Source organism: Octodon degus, unplaced genomic scaffold (assembly GCF_000260255.1).
Source record: "Octodon degus isolate 3935 unplaced genomic scaffold, OctDeg1.0 scaffold00125, whole genome shotgun sequence".
Classification (NCBI taxonomy): Eukaryota; Metazoa; Chordata; class Mammalia; order Rodentia; family Octodontidae; genus Octodon; species Octodon degus.
In genome coordinates, this window is record NW_004524701.1 from 7,273,126 (window position 1) to 7,296,608 (window position 23,483).

Genomic DNA, 23,483 nt, shown 5'->3' on the forward strand with positions numbered 1-23,483 from the left:
ACTATGAAGTCCCACAATGTATTAGTTGATGCTTACAAGAGCCAGATGTAGAAGAATGCAAAAATGTCTGTCTGGGGGAGGAAAGCTGAAGGATCCAGTCCAGAGCCTGCAGCTCGTGGCAAAGTCCCGTGCAAACAGGTATCAAGGGTCTTCACCAGAAAGGCCTAAGTGCCAGTGGTGAAAGCTAGAAAGATCTGTGCTGGAAGGCTGAGATCGCTTCACTGGAAGCCAGGAAACCATGTCCAAGATGAAGATGAGAATTGAAGTTCTCCCAAAGGCAGACAGCAGCCAAAGCTCCTTTGAAGAAAAAGTGCTAAAAAAAGCAGCTTCTTCAGGAAAATCAGCAGGATGCAAACTTCCCCTCCAGTTCTCCTTTTATGCTGCTGGCAACATCCTTAGGTGGGCCTTCCACACCAGGAACTATGCTGACTCAGTTCAGCTGGATCTTCCCACCCAAACTGATCATTAATCCACCACATGTAGTATTATGAGGAGCTGAGGATGAGGAATGGAAGAATAATCATGTTCTTTTAACTCCAGAACCTGATGTTTTTAGAATTTCTAGAGTCATACAAATGAGCATCCACAGTAATAATTCCAAACAATAAACTCTTACTGATAAGAAGCTGTGAAACTAGCTACATTATTCAGACGTATTCTTAATCAATTTTAATTTCCTCTGCACATGAAGGTTGTACAAAATAAGTTATACCAGCAAAAAATATAGTTTTAATAGATTTTTCTAAATTATCCTTTCATCTCATGTTTTTTGCTGCAGATATGAAGTATTATACTTAAAAAAGGTATTGTGAAATTTATAGTCAAGACAACACTGTAAGTTTAGTACCCACACATGCATCATGCATGCACACACACACACACACACACACACACACTATCAGTGGTAGACAAAAACACTAAGTGAGAGAACCAAAAAGACCTCATCAGATTCAAACATAAATACCCATGGATAAGAGGCATAAGAAAAATATCACAAACTCTGCTGGACTCTAAATCCAAAAATAAGAGCTGGTGGCTGAAATTCTGAAATTCTGAAGGTTAACAGCAACAGAAAATATGTCATGCAGGATGAAAGAGAACTGAAACTGCAGCCACTGTTTAAAGCCCAGGCCTGAGTGAAACTCACCTCCTAAAAGGAAAACGAAGACACATTATTGTATCTGCTTTCAGCATAGTACATATGAAATGTCAGTCTTAGGCAAGAAGAAAATAGATGAAGGTCCTTATCTATAAAGAGAAGCAAGCCACCAGCTGGCTTGACGGGTCCAAATATTGCCAAGACAGCATACAGCAAGGCTGCAAACTAATATGATAAATCCTAATTTTGTCCTTGAAGTCCAGGAATCTAAGCAGACAACCACCAGACAAAGCAAGGATAGGAACAGAGCATGAGAAAGTGAGAGAAAAATGAAAAACAAAAACATTGAGTTTGTATTCTAATCCTGGAGCGCCATGTAGGTTAAGTTTAGTGATAGTTACATAAGTTAACTGTTAGTAACTTAAAAAATATACAATGTCAAATGAGAAAAGTTTCAGAATGACACTAAAGAAATAACTCATATAAAAGTTCATAAATTTGCAAAATATATAGAATTATTTATGGATACATATATAATTATATAAACAATCATATGTTGCTTAATAGATACTTTCTGAGTGATGTCCTTTTAACCAGTGTCATCGCGGTGTAAACATCACAGTGTACTCACTGCGCTGTACGGGGTAGCCTACTACATACTTAGGCTGTGTGTTATGGTCCCTGCTCCTGGTGCTACTCTATACTCAATCTTGTAGGCACTTGCAGCCCAATGGTACATATTTGTACATAGAAACAGATGTAAGCATAGAAAAGGTACAGTATAATATCAAAGATAAAATATTATACATCTCTACAGGGCACTTACCACAGATGGGGTTTGCAGAAAGGAGTTGAGTGAATGGTGAGTGAATAAGATGATGAACCTTTTAGAGCAAGTGTTCAAACTGAAACTCAAAACCCATTTACTTTCTACAAAGTACCAACACTGCAATTAAGCCTGAATATTGAAGTTTTTAGTTTAGAAAAAACAACTCATACATTAATATATTTTGTTTTTATTTTTTAAGACAGTTTCACTGTGCAGTGCACACTGGCTTTGAACTCACTTTGTAACCCAGATGTAGCTTTACATAAGAACAAAAAAATTCACAGCAATCCTACTGCCTCAGTCTCCTGAGTGCTAGGTGCCATCATTCCTGGCTAACATATTTTGTCTTAAAAGAAAAACAAATAATACACATGCCATAGGTTTACCAGCACTACTCTAGGTTACTCCCGTATAATACTGAAGACTTTATAAACCACAGTTTATTTGTATATTTTCTTCCTTAATATCTTTATGTGCCTTTTCTTATTTTAAAATTATTTACTTACTAAACTTCTTTTCAGAAACTTAGGCAATGGGCCGGGGAGATGGCTCAGTAGAATAAGTGCTTCCCTGGCAAGCGCAAGGGTCTTAGTTCAATCCCCAGTTCTGAAAAAAAGAAAAAAACCTTAGGCAAACACACATACTAGTCTAGGTCTCTAGGACCCAGGATAATGCTTCACTGTCCCACTGCCACATCTTGTTCAACTAGAAGATCTTCATGAGCACACTGAGTGCTGTCACCTCCCACTATAGAAGGGCTTCCTTCTGGAGTTCCTCCTGAAAGATTTTTCCTGGTACTCCTCTTAAACAGGTGTCACTCTTTTCAGAAGTGTGTTCCTAGTGGTTTACTTGGTTTCTTTTTTGTCATAACAGATTTGCTTATAAGCAGATAATATACCATGGATATCCCTTTCCATTAATGAAAAGCTTTTCATGTTAGGGTCCATGTTTTAAATTTTTTAAGAAGCTTGTTGAGGTCTATAAATAACTTTTGCTGAAAATTTCACTGTGAATTTTCCTGAGGTTCTTTTTCCTGTACTGTAGTTTCTTTTTCTCCTACCTCCTTTTCTTCAGATATACAATCACTAGACAGACAATAGGAAACTTTTATAGCACTATATGTGATTCATTCATTATTGATCAAAATATCATGTGGCTCATAGCTGTATAATCTAGATTCACATAAGCGTTCCTTTGGAGAGACTGAGAGATAAACATTCTATAAGATCAAGATCAAAGTATGTTCTCATCACAACAATCAATGGTGGGTAGATGGGGCTTCTCTCCATGATGTTATACAAGAGTGCAGAATGCAGGCCAGGTCAGCCTTCTTAAACTGTGCCTTCCAAAGTTGGTTTACTTACCCCATTTCTAACCAGTGAGAAGGAAGAAAAGCTGGAATTTACCTAAAAGTTACACTGTCACTTCAACTTACCTGAAATCTCCCTTAACTTAGTCATATCTTGATGCAAGGGAGGCTTGGAAATGCAGTTCATTACTATATCCAGATGGCCAGGCAGAATGCCCAGGTAACTAGGTATTGGGGCCCTAACAGCTGTGTCTGTCACAATAATAGAGTTTTTTCCTAGGGAAAAAATAAAGAACAAGGAATGATGCACAGAAAGCTTTAAATGTGATGTTTATAAATTAACTAATATGAATCTCCCATAATGTTAGAATTCCTTATGTCTGCATGGTGGATATGAAGGTATCCATTCTTCTCCAGGCTTTCTTGTAGATTGAAATAATGTATGTCATAATAAATAACCTTGTAGTCCATTTAGAAAGTGAATAATATGCAGAAAGACTTCTGGATAAAAATGTTTGCAAATTGTATCTGCCATATAATACAGTTCTCATTTATATATAATGTATATTGTAACAAATATATACATGCATTACTTTTTGTTCTTTTGAGACAGGTCTCAATATGTACTTCAGGCTTGCCTTGAGCTCACTTTGTAGCCTAGGCTGGTCTTGATTTTCAAAACAATCTCCTGCCTCAGCCTCCCGAGTGCTGGGATTACAGATGTATGCCACTATGCCCAGCAAAATAAATATATTATAACCAAACAAAAGAGACATTTTAATTTTTCTAAATAACATACAACATATCAAAAGCACATAAAGATTTTTAAAAATTCTACAGGTCATCTAAATGCTGGCCTTTGCTAAGGTCTATACCTCACCTTTGAAGCTCTCTGAAAAGGATGACTCTGTCCTGAGACTATGCACTGCTCTGCACCTCGGCCACAGATCTTTTTGTAAGAGCCAGTTGTTTGAAGGGGTTGTGTGTAAAGAGGGACCATGGTAGTGAAGGAGAATCTAAGAAAAGAAACCTATCCCATTGTCTGGCTTACTGATAGGGGGCAACTCAGTCACTCAAATTAAATACATGCATCACTTTCTCTGACTAAATCTAATTCTTAAATTTTAATTTAAAAGAGGGATTTGTGTACACTGGTCATTAGCACTTGGTTTTTCATAAGAAATCAATAAGCTAGAAAAACTACTTTTGTTCACTTTACTATATTATAATTTGTGAGACACAAACCTTTAAATCAGCTAAAAAATTTTAATCATGAAAGTATTTGGGCCAGGGAAATAGCTCAGTAGAGTAAGTGCTTGCCTGGCAAGCACAAGTTCAATCCCCGGTTCCACCAAAAAAAAAATCATGAAAGTATTTATTTAGATTTAGAAACAAAACTGCAAGTGGATATAAGATTGTTCAATAAACCAACAAAAACTAGTAAGCACCATTATGCAAGCAATTGCCTTAACTTATGAATTAAACACAGGAATATCTGTATAAACAGATACATTACAGGATAAAATATTTTAAAAATAAATAAGTAGATTACCTCCTTATACACTAGATAATTCTATTGATTGCAAAATTTTCATTCTACATTAAATACATATAGTGACAAATTACACAAAATAAATCATTCAGATTCCAGGTTTCTGTGTGCATAGCAGGTGTAAGGACTTAGATTCAATCCCAGTACTAAAAGAAAAAAAAATTCTAAGCTCAATAAAAGTTGATTTCTAAAAAAATGATAAACTTTCTTCTTAATTCACCTAGAATTCTTACTTTTGTACCAAGTAATGAATGTGATAACTTAAATGCAGTGGTAAATTACTGTTACTATTCTATAAAATTCTTAATTATATAGGCCTTGATTGCTTAGAACAGAGATATTTACAGTGCATTTTGAGTACTGGTACTGATCCCGTTGTCGTTAGCTTAGTAAGTTCAGAAATTGAGCATCTATCTCTGGAAATGTTTATGTTTAATGTTTGGCAATAATTTTATATCTCCTGAATCTAAAACTACATATTATTTTTCCTACTTTACATCTCTATTATATTTGTATCAATCCATAACTTTGAAAAAATTTAAAAACCTGGTTTTCCCTACACATAGTTGAGGAAAGCCCAACCTATTTGGTTCACCACACCTGTAATTTCAGTAGGACAGGGATCACTGCCCCACACTGTAGATGAAGGAGTGGCCTGGCTAAGTCACATACTTAGGGGCAGAACTTAGAAATGAAACATGAGTCTTACAAAGCTAAACCAGTATTCTTTCCACTACATTGACACATGTGAATAAAATGTTTGCTGACTTCATATAAAAATTGATACCCTGATTACATCACTCAATTTTAGAATGAAGTTATTATTTTTTTTAAATTCAGTTGAAGCTGGATGCTCCCTGGAGATAGAGAGAAACAGAAGAATCTGTTCAGATCTAAACTTTTAGACTATAACCTTTGATCTCAAACAGTTTTATATTTTTGCTTTCTGTTTTTTACCCAAGCTCAGGGTATTCATATGTTAATATTTTGTTGGGAAACCAAGTTTAAAATATGGAGGAGTGAAAAATACAAAGCAAAAACTCTAAAAAGTAATTTTAGGAAGCATGCTCTAATCTGTGATATTTAACAATAAACCACTAGCTTCATGTGACTATTCAAATTAAAAATTTATTCTTTCAGCTGTACTGCTCTAATCCAAATATTCATTAGCTGCAGGAAATGGTTATCACATTGTATAGCACAGCAATAGAAAATGCTATTAGACAGTGCTATTATATACAACACATGGCAGTGTATGCCTGTAATCCCAGCACTCAGGAGGCTGAGGCACAAGGGTTTCTATAAGTTCAAGGCCAACCTGGCCTACAAAGTAAGTTCAAGGCCTGAAAAAAGGAAGATCCAAAATCTGTTTTGAGAAATTTAGCATGATGGTAAGACACATTATATCATGCTTTAACTTTTTGATTTAAAAAAGAAAAAATGTGGGTAATATGAATTAAGGAAAAATAAAAGTAACATTTAATGCCTCTCATAATTTATAGCAATGCTGTCATAGCAGATCAGAAAATTATGCTCAGTAATGTAGTCAGAGTACTGTTGGAAGTTACATTATTATTTGATAACAGGAATTAGAAATGTAGAGTAGAAAGTCTAAAATAATAAGACCAAAGGAGTCTTTCACAGTAGGCAAATCAATCATGACTTAAAGTCCAGGGAATGGGATGTGCTTTTAGATTTATCTCTGAAGAAAAATATTAGGCCAGCATTTTAGGCCTTGTTTCCTGGCAAGTTGCTGAGCTCTAATCCAAAGTACATTTCTATTGTATGCTATTTAGTTCCTCACTCTGATGAGAATTTGGACTCACATGAAAGCTTCAGGGACTACATTATCCCTTTTATCATAAGCCCTATTAAAAGTAGGCCAACACCTGGCCCTGCACAGCCTTCCAAGGCAAAGGAGTCCTGAAAACTCATGCAGCCTCCGCTGTATCATTTCAGTGCAAAACAGGGAGAAAGGTAAGCACAAAAGAGAAACAGAGAGAACAGAAGATGCAGCATATGCTCCAGTCAAGTGCTATTTATATTGCTGACCTATATGCAAGCCCTTTGGGGTTTTTTTTTTTGTTTTTTGTCTTTCTATCTTTTTGAGACTGGGTCTCACTATGCAGTTCAGGCTGACCTTGAGCTCACTTTGTAGCCCAGGCTGGTCTTGAACTCTCAAGGACCCTCCCACCTCCCAAGTGCTGGGGTCAATTTTATTTTTTTTTCAGACAGAGTCTCATTATGTAGCCCAGGATGACCTTGAACTTATGCTCCTCGTGCAGAGATTACAGACCTGTACTATTATGGCTGGGAGAAAACCCTCTCAGAGCAGAGAGAAAGACAAAGAACTATTATTTTTCAATCATTAGCAAAGACAAAATAGACTTACTTCCAAAACATTTCCTCTGAAATCAATTGAAATAAGCATAGATCATCTATATTTTTAGAAGGCTTTGTGAACAGCTTATCCAATTCCTGCCAGCAGGAAGGAACTAGATTGAAATCTAAAGATAGGTGGCAAAGCTGGCAGATGTGATTTCAAGTGCTTGCAAGCCACCTGCAGAAGCAGAGAGGTGTCGTAGAAAGTTTCAGAGACCGAGGACCTTTGAACAAACCCAATCTAGGCCTTTCGGGAATGACACTGGTCAGTTGCACTGTTACCTGCAATTTACCTGGGAAAAAAGATATTTATCTTGCAGAAAAAGATTTTTGCAATGTGAATATTTTTTTGAATTTTAGAAAAGTTAAAGTTGTCATATTGGCAAGCCAATGAAAAGAAAATCAAAAAGCCAAAGTAAAACAACCATTATTCAAAATAACAGATTTACATACTCATTAGCAAATTACTGGAAGGATAAGAAGGGTAATAATATCTAAAGCAAAGACTCTGCAAAAATGTGAAAGTAAGAGCTCATCACTGCAGATTAGCACTAGCAGGGGGCTCAGTGTAAATGTTTTCAAAGATCAAAACAAAAACGATAAGCGTATAGAGGGACTGAGAATGATGAAGCCTGCAGAGTACTGAAGAGGTCACGCTAGCTGAAAGGTATTGATATTTTTGTATGTTTAAAAACTGTATACTGCACAAAACCAATCTGCAGGCATGATGTCACTTGAGGAATTCAGTTTGAAACCTTTTGTACAAAGCAATAACAAATGTTTAGACTAGTTATATGCAATATGAAACAAAAAAAGATTCCATCAATACACTCTCATTCCCACAATGCAACAGAGAAAGAAACCAGAGAAAAATGCTACCTACCTTATTTTTCGGCAGTGGTATTACTGCACATGATAGTCAAATCCACTTCACATCCTCCCCCTCTTGCATTATCTCAGAGAATAACAAAGGCAGAAAGCATCAAAAGTACACAGTAAAGAATGGGGACCCACCATGTAAAATATTCCTGTTAGGTTTTATTCCAAAGCAGAAGAAAAAGAAAGGGAGGGGGGTGTTTACTGATTCTGAGGACAGATTCAGGAGGGGGAAGGGAAAATTATCTGACCTGAAACAAAGGAAGATTGAAATTGTATGGAATTTTGCTAGGGGCAGAGTTTTGAGGGTCAGGGTCAGGGGCACCCAAGGAGCTGACTGGGGTTTCCTTAGTGTGTGTAGAAAAGGTAAAAGGAAATTGTACTCATGCCTGGGATGGGGAATGAAGAGGAAGTGGTCACTTTTGAAATTCAGCCATGTTGAATCAGAGCCACACTTATTTAGCAGTTTGTACTTGGCCTGGAACCTATCAATTCCAAGCCCAGAACAATGCTAAAACCTTTAAAAATAGAACAGCATCCTTTAAAATGTGGGGTGAAGGACTTCTGGGAAAAGATGGTGGAGTGGGGAGCAGCAGAAAAACAGTCTCTCCAATATTTGGAATCTAGACTCTGGAACATAGCAAGGTGAAGAAGAGAAGGAAGGAAGTGTGTCCCTGGGACCCAGCAAGGATCTAAAGTGAGAATTAGATGCAAAAGAGGAAAAGAGAGGATCCATAATTAAAAGGAGAGGAGTGGTAAGTGATGCTTCCCCCCTGAGCCCTTTCTTGCACAGCTCAACTCTTCAGAGCATGGTGATAACTGTTGACACTACAAGTCTCCATGGAGAAATGCACAGTGGAATGGAACAGAGATGCTGTGGATTGCAATAGCTGGTGAGTTATTTGGGTTCAGATGTCCCCAGCAGAGAGTGCTTGCCTGGGAGCCATTTGGGGAAAGGGCAAACTAAAGTCAGGACTCAGCACAGTTTCAGGTTAGCTCCATCTAGCAGTTCCCAACATCAGCATGAGCACAACAGAATTCAAACCCACAGGATGCCAGGATTCTGAGTTCAAACCAGCAGAGAAGTTCCAACCTCAAAGCAAGAAACAAGAAACAGTCCAAACTTCAGTGGAACTAAAGGCCCAAGTGTCCTGGGATTGTTCATTATCTCTCCATAATTGTATGGCTGGCTTGATGGAGTCAGTAAACACAGACCTGGGTTCTGTCTGCTCCTTCTGTTTACCAGTGACAGCAAAGACATGTCCTAAAGCTTTGTATTCTGCTTTTCTTCCTTTCTTTTTTATTTTTTTAATAGCTTTTCTATTTTTTCTTTTTCTTGTTTGTTTTTGTCTTTATATAAGTAAGACTGTTGTTTCTGGTTGTTGCTTATTTATTTTACTCTGTTCTTTTTTATTTCTCTGTTCTTTCTTTCCATACCATCTATTTCACAAATTCTCAAAGTGGGCAGTCTTCTTCTGTCCTCTAGCCTTGGTTCTAATATTTTTTCTTCTGTTTCTATATTTTTAACCTTTATCCCTTATAAATTTTCTCCTCTAAGGGTAAAACTATCATATTGAGGGAGTATTTACTATATACAACTTTCTGGTTTGTTTTAGATTTGACTACATAACTATAAACAATTATTTCTCGAGTGACACACCAGGACTTGGCTGCAAAAATGACAGCTGTGGTGTACCGGACAGAACTTTCCAGAACATGTGGAGAGGTGGAGGAGAGGTGGCTGCTCAACCTGTGCATGGCTATGCACTCCTTCCTGCCTACTCCACTGCTGCCCAGCCCACTCACCACCTGTAAAAATGGTGCAAGAAACAACTTATTACTATGTTTTGGGGGTCAAACCCAATGCCACCCAAGAAGAACTAGAAAAGGTTTATAGGAAACTGACTTTGAAGTACCATCCTGATAAGAATCCATATGAAGGCAAAAAGATTAAACAGATTTCTCAACCTTATGAAGTTCTCTTTGATGACAAGAAAAAAGAATTATATGACAAAGGAGAAGAACAGGTAATCAAGGAGGGTGAAGCAGATGGCAGTTTTGGCTCTCCCATGGATACCTTTAATATGTTTTTTTGGAGGAGGGGGAAGAATACAGAGAGAAAGGAGAGGTAAAAACATGGTGTATCAGTTCTCAGTTACCTTAGAAGAGTTATATAATGGTGCCACAGGAAATTGGCTCTGCAAAAGAATGTGATTTGTGACAAATAGGAAGGCCTAGGTAGTAAGAAAATAGCTGTGGAATGCTGTCCCAACTGCAGAGGTATTGGAATGCAAATAAAAATTTATATATATAAAACTTTTGACCTCTCCTAGTTATATTGTTTTTCTCTTCTCTTTGGACCATGATAAGTGCTTGAGTTGTGACTTCAGAGCTTTGAAGTAACTTTGAAATTAAAGTGAAGAGACTACATAGAAAGGTAATTTGAATATGTAATATAAGAAGGTGCTCCATAGGTATGTTACAAGCTTACTTTAACTCATTTGACTTAATGCTCCAAAATAACTGTAATTCAATGGTAATAGTATAGCAAATTATGATGAGTAGCTTTACTTGTCTGTTTAAAAAAGTCATATGGCTCTTCCTGTGAGCAGCCTCAGGTGACCTGTGAAAATGGTTGGCTACTCTCTCAACCTGGAAAACTCCACAAAATCATGCAAATCAAGAGGCTCAAGTCTTCGCGTTCACTTTAAGAACATGCGTGAAACTGCCCAGGCCATCAAGGGTATGCATACATGAAAGGCCACCAAGTATCTGAAGGATGTCACATTAAAGAAGCAATGTGTACCATTCTAGCTTTGCAATGGTGGAGTTGGTAGGTGTGCCCAGGCCAAACAGTGGAGCTAGACACGGGGTGGGTGGCCAAAAGAGAGTGCTGAATTTTTGCTGCACATGCTTAAAAATGCAGAGAGTAATGCTGAGCTTAAGGGTTTAGATGTAGATTCTCTGGTTATTGAACATATCCAGGTGAACAATGCAACCAAGATCTGCCGCCACACCTATAGAGCTCATGGCCAGATTAATCCATACATGAGCTCCCCCTGTCATATTGAGATGATCCTTACTGAAAAGGGGCAAATTGTTCCTAAACCAGAGGAGGAAGTTGCACAGAAGAAAAAGACATCCCAGAAGAAACTGAAGGAAAAAAAAAAAAAAAAAAAAAAACTTATGGCACAGGAATAAATTAAGCATAAAATAAATGCAAATAAAATTAATGCTGGAAGCACCCCTGACTAGCATGCCACGCACTGCCGGCCTCCGGTGGGCCCCCGCCCACAGGGTAGCTGCTTCGCGGCCCTTGCGGCTGGGAGCGGAGGCTCTGTGCGGGCTGGGGGGGAATTGTGGGGCCCGGGTCACGGGGAGATGGCGGGCAAGGATGCTGCTGTGCCTGGTACTCCACACCTACTCCATGCGCTACCTGCTGCCCGGCGCCGTGCTGCTGGGCTCCGCGCCCACCTACGCGCTGCTGTGGGGCACGTGGCGCCTGCTGTCCATGCTGCTGCCCACGCGCCTGTACCAGCGCGTGGATGGACCACATCTACTGCGTGTACCAGAGCATGGTGGTCTTCTTCAAGCAGTACACCGGCGCTCAGATATCGGTATATGGAGATTTGCCAAAAAATAAAGAAAATATATTTAGCAAATCATCGCAGCACAGTGGACTGGATTGTTGCCGACTTCCTGGCCATGCGGCAGAATGCTGTGAGACATGTGCGCTACATGCTGAAAGACCAATTGAAGTGGCTTCCCTTGAATGGGTATGACTTTTCTCAGCACGGAGGAATCTATGTGAAGCGAAGTGCCAAGTTCAACGAAGGCGAAATGAAGGCCAAGCTGCAGAGCTACGTTAACGCGGGACGCCGATGTACCTTGTGATTTTTCCAGAGGGAACAAGGTATAATCCAAAAGTCCTTTACACTAGTCAGGCATTTGCTACTCAACGAGGTCTCCCAGTGTTAAAGTATGTGCTGACACCAAGAATAAAGGCAATTTACGTTGCTTTTGATTCTATGAAGAATTATATAGATGCCATTTATCATGTTACAGTGGTCTATGAAGGGAAGGACAAAGTTTGGCAAGTAGAAACCACGACCATGACTGAATTCCTCTGCAGAGACTGTCCAAAAATTCATGTTCACATTGATGGTATCGACAGAAAAGACATCCCAGAGGAGGAGAGTTCATGAATAGGTGGCTTCACCAGCACTTTGAGAAAAAAGACAAGTTGCTTATGGAATTCTATGAGTCACAAGATCCAGAAAGAAGGAACCAATTTCCCGGGAAAAGTGTTAATTCAAAACTAAGTCTCAAGAAGACTTTACCATCATATCGTTCCTGAGCAGCTTGACTGCCAGCCTGCTGATGATGGAGGCCAGGAGGAAACTATGCAAACGTGTGTCTTTGGCTGCCTGTGGGTCTCCTTCAGAGCTTGAGCAGTGGGCGTCCCTCATAGATGGCCACATGAAGGTGACATCCACTTGCTTCCTGAGCTTAGGAAAGAGTATAAATAAAGCCCTGTTGACTGAACATTGGGTAAAATGGAATTTATATAAAAGCCAGCATACATTTGATTTTGGACGAACATTGTTTTCAGCATTAGCGCAGGAGCTACTGAAAAGGTCAAAGCTAATTGGTGTTTATGCCATTCCTCCCATGTCCCTTGAACTGATATCCCTCTCAGACAACTGTTAGGTTGTGATTTGCTATTGCTCTATAATTCAGATGGCATATGTTAACATCACCTGGTAGCGGATTTCATTATGTTTGTTATTTTCAATGTCTGACACCTGACAGCTCTGAGCTCAGCACTGCAGCGTCTGCCTCACTGTGTAATCCTTGGCTTTCTGCTCAGTGTTTCCAAGTCAGGGAGTACAGTGCGTCTGAGTATCCAGACCCTCAAGGACACGGCAGGAAGTGCTCTGGGTGGAAGCTCTATTCAGTGTGTCTATTTACTGCATTTTTAGCTCGTTTTACTTCATATTTGTGAAATAATTAACATTTAATATATATTGAGATCACTTAATTTGCATACCCTTTAACCTACACAAAAGAATGTGGTAGAAAATGTCAAAATGAAGTTTAAGTTACTGATTCATTGTATGAGAACTATAAATTGCCTAGCTTTTGAAGGGTTAACCTGTGCTATTAGTAATTCCCAACATCTGTGCCATAAGTGCTTAAAATACTAAGGTTTCCTGTTATCGTTTATCTCAAAACAATCAGCATGAACCTTTCCGATAGATTCTGAGTTTCCGAGGTGGCGGGGCCTGCAGGCATTCTACCCAAAAGGATTAGTGTGTGCCTTGTGACTGCTTCTCTTCTCAAATGAAGCCACGCATCAGACGTGGAGGTCGTCTGTGTGCCGGCCCAGTAGCTTCCATCGCTCTCTGCCCTCCCTTGGGCTTCCTTAGCGGTGCTACCTCGTGTCCCCTGGTTCGGAGTCGCTCTCCCTGGCTCTGGGGCGTGAGCTTGCGAGCTGCTGCAGCAACATCTGGCACTCATCCCTGTGAGGAGTCGCCTTCTGCCGCTATCGGCCCTGAGCGGTCTGCTCCTTTCTCATTTGTCTGAGAAGAGCTGCCAGGTGACTGGTGTCACAGAAAGTGTGTTCCCTAAAAGGAGGAGGTCTGAAATCTTGCTCTGCTCCGGTTTATCTTAGAGTGTGAACATGGTTATCTGCAGTCGTTTATAATAACTTTTCAGCTAACTACTACTTAGGGGCTTTTTTGATTTTTTTTTCCTCAAAATTACGTCTGACTCAGATGAAGTGCACGAATTGACTCATAAAGAAAATGAAAGAATTGAAGGAAATCGTGTCTGTTTTATTGCTTTCCTAAACAGAAAACAAGCCATCTCTTGCAGTCCCCTTGGAGAGTCAGGTGGTGAGTCTGTGTACCCAGGATTCATAACCACCTCCTCACACAGAATGCAGTTAACCTGACTAAGGGTGGGGAATAGGTCAAACTTGTTTAAAGTGCTCTCATGACAAACTGTAATTTTCTCTTTCCAGAAAAATGAAATTTAGATCAACCCCCGGTCTCTATTAAATACATTTTTTACAGTGCTAATTTTAGAGCTTATTTCTGACAAAATCAAAATAAATATAAGCTGTGATACTTTGAATATCATGGATATGGTCCAGTTTTAGATTTTGAGGTGCTATATCATTAGAATTATATGGCTTATAACTGAACTTGGCAAGGCAAAGTGACCTGCATGAAGTTACCTAAGAAATGTTTCTTATGTCTCTGCTCCTACACATCTCATAAAAGGTTTATAACATAACAGTGTGAAAAAAATTTACATCAAAACAAAATTTGTCTTTCGTGTATTGATTTTGACTTAAATTATCCATCTTCTAAAATTAAAATCTCTGCCTACTCATGAATCTTTTCATAAAATATCATTTAAGCTTTGTTTGTATTGTTCTTCTTGGTTTATAACTTACTTCTTATTTAACTGTTCTTTTTTTTTTTTGAGCTATGTCCCTGACCCTTTTTTATTTATTTATTTATTTATTTATTTATTTTTTGCAGAAACGGGGATTGAACTCAGGCCCTTGCGCTTACCAGGGAAGCACTTATTCTACTGAGCCATCTCCCCGGCCCCTCCCTGACCCTTCTTCTTTTTTTTTTTCCCGACTCTTTTCAAAAGAATTTAAAATTTTTATTTATTTTTTGGAACCACGAATTGAACTCCGCATCTCATGCTTGCCAGGCAGGCATCAGCCTCTTTTTCTTCTCTCTCTTGCTTTTCGTGTAGTACTGGGGATTGAACCTGGGACCTTATGCTTGCCATACAGGCACTTATGCCACTGAGCTATCTCCTTGGCCCCTAAATGTCTCTCAAATGGCATCTGTTCAGAAAAAGCTTCCAGAGATCACAAACCAGAAAAAGCATTTTTTTCCTAACTTATAAACACATAATTTGTTTAGGAGGAAGAGAAACAACTTGGAATAGATCAAAGTACACCTTCACGTTAATCATTCTTTTCATATACTTCAAATTTGTACTTAATGCCTTTCTCCTCCTGGACCTCAGAAAACACACCTGGGTATTTTGGGAGGAGCCTGTATTTCTTCAAATCAATTTCTGGAAAAAATGTGTCACTTTCAAATTCCTGCATGATCCTTGTCAAGAACAGTTTGACATGGCCTGGCCGATCCATGGCTTCCTTGTAAACGGCCCTGCCACCCACAACCCACACCAGGTCCACCTTGCTGGCTAATTCTGGCTGCTCGATAAGCTTCAGGGTGTCATCCAGACTTGGGGCAAGAAAATGAGCTCCTTGGGGAGGTTCCTTGAGTTCTCTACTGAGTACTATATTAATTCTGTCTTTCAAAGGGCGATTCTTCTCAGGAATGGAGAACCAAGTCTTCCTACCCATTACCACCAGATTCTGTTTACCTTCCACTGAGGTGGTTGTGGTCATTCTCTGAAGTAGTTGAATTCATTCCTTTCCCAAGCCCCGCGAAGTCTCGGCGTGCTCGCGCCCGCACGCTGGGCCACCCGCGCATCTGCCGTTCGCCCGGCCTCTCAGCCCTGCGATGTCGCGCCGAAAGCCGGCGTCGGGCGGCGTGGCAGCTGTGGGCTCGGCATCCGGGAGGCAAGCCGTTTTGAGCCGGTTCTTCCAGCCCGCGGGAAGTCTGAAATCTATCTCATCCCCCACCGGCGCCGCCGACCAGGCCGACCTCGCCTCCACAGCGCCCCCAGCGCCCGCCTCTAACTGTTCTTTATAAGACCACCATTGGGGTGTGTGTTAGTGTTTTTCAGCAAAGGGTGTATATTTGGCAAAGGGTGGATTTGGAGGGAAGCAATAAAGTAAAATAAAATCTGTAAAAAAATTAAATTAATGTTGTCTATTAGTAAACAAAAATAAATAAAAGTCATATGTTCACATGTTTATTCTGAGTATCAGAATTTAAGCAATTGTTAAGATGTATGAATGTCTTCTTAATATACTGATTGTGAAGCAAAAAATAAATAAATCATTATTTTTGCCCACAAACACAAACCATAATATGCACCTGAAAATAGCAGGAGTATTCTCTGTTTACACTTCTGAGTTAACTGTACTACTTTCCCACTGGTTGATAACACCAGAAACAAGGGAACTTCTTGCCATGTTCATTCAACAAAACTTAAAATTCTGAATATTCTTGAGGCTAAAATACATTTACAAATTGTATCCTCCATGTCACTTCCAATATTTTATTTCCTCCTCATGAGTGCTTTAAAATACCTACAATCTATGTTTCTGTTTCAGTCAGCTGATTTTCTACTTTAGATCTCATGTTGTTCCCACTTGATCTCTGACTCTCAGATGTGACTCCTTCTCTTGCTTTTCTATAGTACAGTTTTGACCGTGAAACGTATCTCTTCAGATGTCTTTGAGACTCCCTATTGACCCATACAGCAAAAATGTTTGGAGTAACATTCAAAAGCTAATTATACTCTGAGCTATCTTTTCAGACTTATTTTTAACTAAACTTTATCATGAAATTAAAACTGTAATAGCATTGGGGTTTTTTTTCTGTTTTCAAAACATATCTGTGGTAGGCTCATCAACAGCATTCACTGTCCATCTTACAGTGCAGCTGAGTGACAATAGGTGGTCATAGCACTTGTCTTTGCTGAAAAATTCATGTAACCTCATTACATTTTGAAAAGCAAACCTGAGCAAAAGCATTATTAGAAAAATTTCTGAGGATATTTTGAACAAGAACCAAAGAGAGTAAAGTAATTCATAAGAGAAAAACTTCAGAAAGAAAAGAGATTCAGGCTGTTTTTCTATACAGCTCCCTCCTTTGTTTTTCCAAAGGTTTTATTGTACCTTTATAAAGACTATATTTCTAACCATACTCTCATAGTTGGCTTTATTTAAGGTCTAAAACTGAATGGCTTGGCCTGAAGACGTGAATGAAGTGAATGCAAGAACTTGGATTTCATTAAACTATGCATATATATGTTTGCCTCCACTTTCATCTTGTAAATTTCCTTGAAAGCATAAATTACACTTGAAAAAAAGTAATCTGTTTAAGCAATTGACTTGTCTTCCATACAGCTTCATCATATATTTTTCCTGTGATTTCTATTTTATGTAGGGAGTGGCTGAAGGTGGAAACTTGTTACATGTGTGATGGTAAGACAAGGCCAGAGTGCCTAAAGCAACGAAGCTCCCTCAGTCCTGAGAAAAACATGTTGCCTGAGATAATTCCAGTTGTTAGTTGCTAGGTCACCCTGTGTCACATGATACTAACTTTGCCAAATGTATAAATAAGTGTCTCTATGGTGGTTTTTCAGTTCCTTTCCTCCCGCTAAGAGAGAAAGCTCCATCTGACCCCAGATTTCATCTCTTGTCTGTATTTCTTCATCCTCTTGCTGTTTTTCCACAGGAACTTTAAGAGTCATGCTGGTTCACAGCAATTTTAATGCTATCTCTGTTCTATTTTCTCAATCCTTCATAGAACAATCACCTGGACAAATAAGTTGGTACTATCCACATTCTTATCTCCTATACAGCCCCTATTGTCATTGGCCCAACACATGCTTAAAAGAGCTTCTCAAACCTAATCAATCATTTCCTGATCAGAAGACTAAAGGAATTAAAACTTTGGAAAATATGTGTTCCTTTAGATATCTCTTCTCATACTATACAGCAGTTGTTGAATATGGCCTCTTTCCCATAACACAACATTGAACAGGAGACACATTTAGTGTGGCTCATGCCATTCTGTCTTTAAAACTCTCTCCCACTGCAGTCACTTAGGACATGCAATTGATGTCTAAAAGAAAATCATGCCAGCCTCTGTCTTAAGGTTCTTGTTCTAATTATTGTTTCATTTTAAAGAAGAGAGAAAACAAATAAACACAAATATATCTAACAACAATAAATCTATGAAACAAAATGGGATGATGTGGTAGAGTGACTATATTAGATATTTTGTGTACAGTATAGAAGTGAGACAATTAAGTACTAGTATATTTGATCTGTGACCTTAGTGAGATGTAATTTTGGAACTATCTGAGGAAGGAATATTTCTGGTTCAAGGAATAACTGTTTTAGTGGCTAAAAAGGTAGGAATGAGCTTGTCATATTCAAGAAATAAAAACAACAAAGTGAGATGATAAAGATTGGGAGAAGAGATTGGAGGTGGAAAAACAATCAAAATTTCAGTGTTAAGTATATAAATGAGTTGTTTATGACATACAGGATAAAATATAATAGGTAGCTCATGTGTACATGTTTGAGCTATGTCAGGATAAAATGATTGATAACCTCAGGACTAAGAAAAGACATGCAGAGAAAATTTGTAGAGGAGAAAAGAGTAGAGAAAAAGGGGAGGGAGAGGGTTCACCTGTCTCCACTGAGCTCTGGCCGCTATATCTATTGCCATTTTATAATCACTAATAAACAGCAAACCCCCTTTTCCTATGCTGTTGTTTGTACAAATTATAGCATTTACCTGTGAGCCACTGTGTTTATTTTCTCTAACACAAATGTTTCCAATGACTTCTTTCTTTACATTAATACTTGCCAGCAGTCATGGCTGACCTAAGCATGTTGCCATCTGACTTCAGCATCTGATAGTCATGTTTCCCTGATGGCACAAGTTCCTATTGTGCCTTTTGTGTATTTGAGATGTATTGATTACTTTTGTTTTGTTTCTAGCATTTTGTGTCTGGTTGAATTCATCTCAGTAATTGAAGCACTTTCTAAAAGGGGTGTGTGTGTGTGTGTATGTGTGTGTAGACAGAGCCTTGCCATGCTCAAGTCCAGGATGGCCCTGAGTTTGTTATGAAACCCAGTGTCTTACCTTTTTGTTGCTGAGACAAAATATATAACACTGAAAGTTAAAGGCAGAAAGGTTTATTTGGCTCACAGTTCATAGAGGTTTCAGTTCATAATCAGCTGCTCCAAGGCAGGTGGCATGGCAGAGGAGCATCACTGAAGAGAAACAGTTCATGGTAAGGAAGAGGCAGGAGAACAACAAGAGATCATCACAACTCTTTGTATCCCTTATATCTTATCCAGGTTATTGGAGGGATAGCATTCACAGCCTTAATCCTAGTGCCTTTGATCCTTGCATTACACCATGAATCAATCTCAATGTCACACACTCTAGATTCACCTCTGAAAAAGTCCCAACTATGACCACATGAGATTTTGGGAGGATATCTAGACACAAGGCATACATCCATATCCACGTTGGCCTCAAACTCAACAGGCTTCTGCCTCCATCTGCCAAGTACTGGAATTACAGATGTCCTCTACCATGCCTGGCAAGAAGAGCATTTTAAATAGAACAGTGGGGGCTCAGTGTAGTGTTCACCACTGATTGCTAGTGTACTCAATTCACTTCACTTCTAAAATATAGGCCAAAAGATCTGGTAAAGAAAAATTTAAGTGCTGAGCATGGTGGTGCACATCTGCAATCCCAGCACTTGGGAGGCTGGGATTGTTGAATGTTTGAGACCAGCCAGAGCTAGAAGTGAGCTCAAGGCCAATCTGAACTGCACAGTGAGACCCCGTCTCAAAAAGAAAAGAAATTAAGTGAATATAAACCTGAAGACTGAAAGCTATACCATCTTCTTTTTTTTCAGTATGTCTGACTGGTAATCAGTCCTTTGGTTGTATATATATTTGGGGGAGAGGAGGATACTGGGAATCAGATTCAGGACCTTCAGGCAGATGCTATGCCTCTGAGCTATATCCCTGGCAGCCCTTTGGTGGTAATACTTTTTTTTAAAGAGAAAAAAATGATATTAAATTTCAAAACAAGGGGCTAGAGAGATGGCTCAGTGGAATAAGTACTTCCCTGGCAAGCACAAGGGCCTGAGTTCAATCTCCAGTTCCACAAAAAAAAAAAAAAAAAAAAGGTAAATTTCAAAAAAGATAATAAGAAATCAACAATGGTTGATACATTATTGTGTATTGTTATCTTCAAAGTAGTTGTTCAGATTACAAGATATAGGCATGCAAGATTGATCAAAGAGTATAAGGACATCTTTTGTAATGCCTAATACTCATAATTTTTTTTTACTCATAGTTTTTAATTCTCTCTAATTTAGTGGTTAAGAAAAGTATCAATGTTTATCCTTCTCTCTCCTCCCTAGTTCCTCTCTTTTAATGTAAAAGTCATTGCTAAAACCATTGTGTCATGTAGTTGGTCCCTAACAATTGTGCTACAGGCTAATTTATTGCATGAACAACATTGTAGTTATCTCCAGAAGGAACAGTCACTCCTCAGTTGCTGCTTTACTTAGGTCTATACCACCATGTAAAAGGTGAAATTACCCAACTGGAAAGTTTTTGTGTGGAAGAGATCCCAAGGAGAATACAGAAATTCAGCGAGAAAGATGGAGACAGAGACATCTACTCATACTCACAGAACCCACCTTTCCAGCAAGCTCCACTAAAGAGTCAGATATACAAATAAAACATCCTGAATGTTTCAGCCTATTCAAAGTCCCTAACAATTTCAGCCCTATCTGTCACTGGGTGAATCACAATTACCCAGGTGTGTCCAGTCAACTTCATAGTGTTTTTGTTTTATTTTGTTTTGTTTTGTTTATAGTAAGGGTCTACAGGGTCTCAGGGTCTCACTATGTAGATTGGACTTGCAGGGATCCACCTGTTTACAGCCTCCCAAGATCTGGGATTACAGGTGCATGCCACGACACCCAGTCTCAATCACAATTGCAGCTCGCTCCACGTGGGAGCCAGCACTGCACTCTGGGGAATGGAGCCCCAGCCACTGTGTGTGCCTAAGCAGGTGCTTTAATCCACTGAGGTATTTGGCCAACCCTTAACTTCATAGTATTTTGGAGATAATAAAGTATTAAGACATTTAGTCACACAGCAGTAGTCAATGAAATCCTCTCTTACATGATCAATCTTCTAGGAGCTTCCCCTCCTAGCCTAAAGTAACACTTACTGGAGGACAGTTAATCTAGCCTCTGAAGTAGTGCCTTCTTTTCCCTTACAGTCCATCAGTTACCTAACCAATGGAAAGAACAGGTGTCTATTTATTCCTTGTCTTCTCACAGAGCCCTCTGTTTGCATGGCATTCATACCATCTGAACACCCCTCTTTAAATTTTGTTGTTGCCATCTACTGGCCTCTGGGCCAGTCGTCTTTACTCACAGATAACCTGGCTTCACATTCCACTCATGTTTTTTCCATCCTACTCTGTGATTCCAACATTCATGGAGACAACAAAGCCTCCTTCCTCTCAATTCCTGGACTTCTTACTTATTCTTCTATTCCTCTTCAGCCACCTATTCTTACAGTAGTGTCCAAAGACTTACAAACTGATACACCTGTGAAATACAAATGTTAAACCTCTGATCTTTTCAGTCTTACTGCAACCATTCTTTGATCACATTCTTATCTCCACTGATGAATAAAATGTCACTGAAGAAAATACAACAATCAAACTGACAGATTCCACTTTTCATCAACAATTACAAACCTGAAATAGACACACAACACTACCTTATAATAGCACTTAATCTCTGTCTTAGATTTGTATTCATAATTTTTTTTTGTGGAACCGGGGATTGAACTCAGGCCCTTGCGCTTGCCAGGGAAGCGCTTATCCTACTGAGCCATCTCCCCAGCCCCTGTATTCATAATTTTGGACACAACTACTTAAAGTTCTCTTCTCTCCTGAAGTTTTCTTCTTTCCCTTCCAACATTCCCTCGTGCTTTAGAAATAAAAAAATATATATTCATTTGGGGACTTTCCAATTTCTTATTATCAAATCCAGCAACCCATCAGAACTGTAGCACTGGGACTGGGGATATAGCTCAGCAGCACACTGCCTGCCTAGCAAGCACAAGGTCCTGAGTTCAGTTCTCAGTACAAAAAAAAACCCCCACAAACTAGTGTCTTTACTCCTGCTGTGAAGGTTCACACCAGGTGTCCTCTCAAGGCCTCACCCAAGAGCTCTAGGTCACATCCCGTCTTGCCTTTCCAAAAGTTTTATAGTTCTTATTTTTTGTCAGCCTTATTTTATGAACAGATCATTCCTTTCAATGCAAAAAGAGAAAAACATTTTAAAGGCCCATATGTCATTTCTCTTCTTATTTCCATAGCAAAAATTCTTTTAAATATTATACAAGCAATTACATATTAGTTTTTTTCAAATTCTAAATCTAGTTTTCCTTCTAAGTATTCACAGAAAATATTCTTGCTGAATCAATTACCTTCACAATTCCAAATCCCAGGAATAAGTCTGTTGCCATGTCATTTTTCTCCCAATTTTTCTCATTTAAATATATGGAATTACCAACTATATAGTCGCTTAAACTAGAAATCACATACTTAGTCTGAATTCCTCAGGTTTCTCCTCTAAATCCAATTCATCATCCAACCCCAGTATGTCTAAAACTAGACTGCTACAACTGCTCCTCTCTAAATAGCAGCATATCTCACCCTGACTTTTGCAGCAGCCTACTGGAAATTGCCTTTTCTCCACTTGCCTCCACAGCATCCGGAGTGACACATGCAAACCATATATCAGCCTAAGCTACACTGCTGGGGGACTTTCAAAAATGCCTCTTGTTTATACTTAGAAATTCAAACTCTTTCATGGCCTGTGAGATCCACCTAATGGTAGGGTCAGGGTAATATTAATCCTAAACATCACACAATAATAGAACACTTTCTGTACAAGAAAAAGCAGAGAAAACTTTTTAGCCTCTCTCTCAGTAACTGCTTCTCCTACCTGTATCCATTAGCACCATTTCTTCTCTTGAGAGGCAAATGAAAACCTCTCATTGGTAAAATAGAGAACAGAAATCTGGGTGTGTATGGCACACATTCTTTCAGAGGGTTTGAAGTCACTTCCGTTACTTAGTAACTGTACATGTCCTTAGGGGAAAGTCTCTTTTAGCTCTGCCTGGAAAAAAAGGCAAAGTAAATTTTCTCCCAGGGTCGCAGTTGTAGGAGTATTAGGAAGCCCCTTTAGCTGTAGTTCTCCAATGAGCAGAAACAGTAATGAAAATGAGTTGTGTGTTTGAGACAGGGTGTCACTTTGCAGCTCAGCCTGGCCTCCAACTCATGGAAATCCTCCTGCCTCAGCCTTTTGAGCATTGGACTAACAGTTGAATACCACCAGGCCCTGCTTTTGTTTTTTTAAATGAAGCTGATATTTCTGTCTCCATCAGCTGGCTCTTGAGTCCCATCTCACACCTGATTTTGCAGTAACACAAGGGGTTTTTCTTTATTGGCACCTTTTAAAGCCCCAACTTCTATTTGACTTTTCACTACCTTTTCAACTTCATTTTTGCCACTTTCTCCATTTACTTGGCTTCAATGACTCTGACCTTCTGTTTCCTAAAACATAGTCATAATTTTTCTCCTGCACTTTGCATTTACAATGCCTTCTGCCTGGAAAGTTCTTTTTTTTTTTT

The 23,483-nt window shown here is 39.0% G+C and overlaps 1 long non-coding RNA gene and 2 pseudogenes across 1 annotated transcript in view; 1 reads left to right on the forward strand and 2 right to left on the reverse strand.

Annotated features, from left to right (window-relative positions):
• Nucleotides 1-11,441: 11,441 nt before the first annotated feature.
• On the forward strand, nt 11,442-12,498 carry LOC101568888 (annotated as a pseudogene).
• A 1,022-nt stretch (nt 12,499-13,520) lies between these two features.
• LOC111812454 overlaps nt 13,521-23,483 on the reverse strand; it is a 15,200-nt gene continuing 5,237 nt past the window's right edge. Inside the window, exon 4 of the long non-coding RNA XR_002817958.1 lies at nt 13,521-13,601. This is a non-coding gene — a long non-coding RNA (uncharacterized LOC111812454). The remainder of the gene's footprint in view (nt 13,602-23,483) is intronic.
• Nucleotides 15,042-15,779, reverse strand: LOC101581199 (annotated as a pseudogene).